Below are 1,503 nucleotides of genomic sequence, written 5' to 3' on the forward strand. Positions count from 1 at the left end.
CGTTAAAAAAAAAAGAAAAAGAAAAAGGGAATCATCGTGAAATAAGAGTTTTCTTAATCACAAAAAAACTTGGATTTTACCTGTGACTTAGTAGCCCTACGTGTACGTACACTTGGCTGTGATGACCTGTGGGCTTCTGCCTCTGCCTGTGGTTCATGTTGGGATCCAAAAAATGCATTAAAAAAAAAAGAAAAAAAAAGGGGAAAGATTATAAAGCATTTCTAAATAATTATTATATTAGTTGTACAAACACTTCTATAAATAGAAAATTTTCTAATAGAGGACAAAGATTATGAAGCATTTCCAAATAACCTGTGCAACACTGAACTTGCATTGCATATACTAGATTTTAATCCTCCTTAACCTTAAACTTAAAACACCCTCCCAAACTTCCAGCTTAGAGTTAGCTCCCATTATTTATTGATTTTATTTGTTTGATAAGTAGAGTTAGCTTCCATTATAGTATCATCAATGTTTTCTGCAAAAATGCATACACCATCAGACCTTATCCTAAATAGATCTACTGAGTTCATCCATTACATAAGCAAAGACAAAATCACATCTCAATAAATATTTTCAAATTAAATGTCGCAACATACCCTTCCAAGAGTAATTAAAATTCCACTGCTTTTAGTGTAACTTTTTTAGCATAAATATGAAGATTCAACAAGGTCCACAGTATTTTTAGTAGCTCCTTAAAGTATCTAGATGACAAGTCAGCAAGCAGTAATGCTAAACTGCAGACTAATTTACTAAATTACAACACCAATTTCACCAAGCTTTAAGATATTAGTGGGCAGCTATGGAATCATCGGGAAATAAGAGTTTTCTTAATAAAAAAAAAACTTGAATTTTACCTGTGACTGAGTAGGCTACGTGTACGTACACTTGGCTGTGATGACCCGTGGGCTTCTGCTTCTGGGTGGGGTTGAGCTTGTGATCCCTACAATAATTTAACCAAACATTAAGACAAATACCAACAATAATTATTATATTACTTATATATTAATTAAGTTAACAAATTTTGGAATATGAACCTTATGTTGTAAAATGTCTTTGTTTTACCTGTGCTTGAGCAGCATCTTTTTTCGGCTTATATTTCTTCAGTTTCTACCTCTTCCGGTCTGAGTTCAAAGGTAAATGACAACCTTTATAATTATGCCCTAAACCTCCACAATTTCCACATTTAACGATATATCCACTACGGGTTAGCTTGTAGGGGTTAGTCGGCTCATCTACAACTTTTTGCCTACTAATCTTTGGTCGACCATGAGCCCTTCTAATGATAGGTGGCATGATTTCATCGCATGGATCATCAGCTGGCCATGTCTGTGGACCTTCCATGCCATAAACTCGAGCTGCATATCCTTGCATATCCTTGTCCATCTTGTAATAATCATCCAAATAATCTTCTGGTTTTTGTTTATGCATGTAAATTGCAGCACAAGCATGTGAGCAATGGATCCCACTCACCTGCCATCTTCCACATGTGCATGTCCGATG

This window comes from Corylus avellana, chromosome ca3 (genome assembly GCF_901000735.1).
Source record: "Corylus avellana chromosome ca3, CavTom2PMs-1.0".
Classification (NCBI taxonomy): domain Eukaryota; kingdom Viridiplantae; phylum Streptophyta; class Magnoliopsida; order Fagales; family Betulaceae; genus Corylus; species Corylus avellana.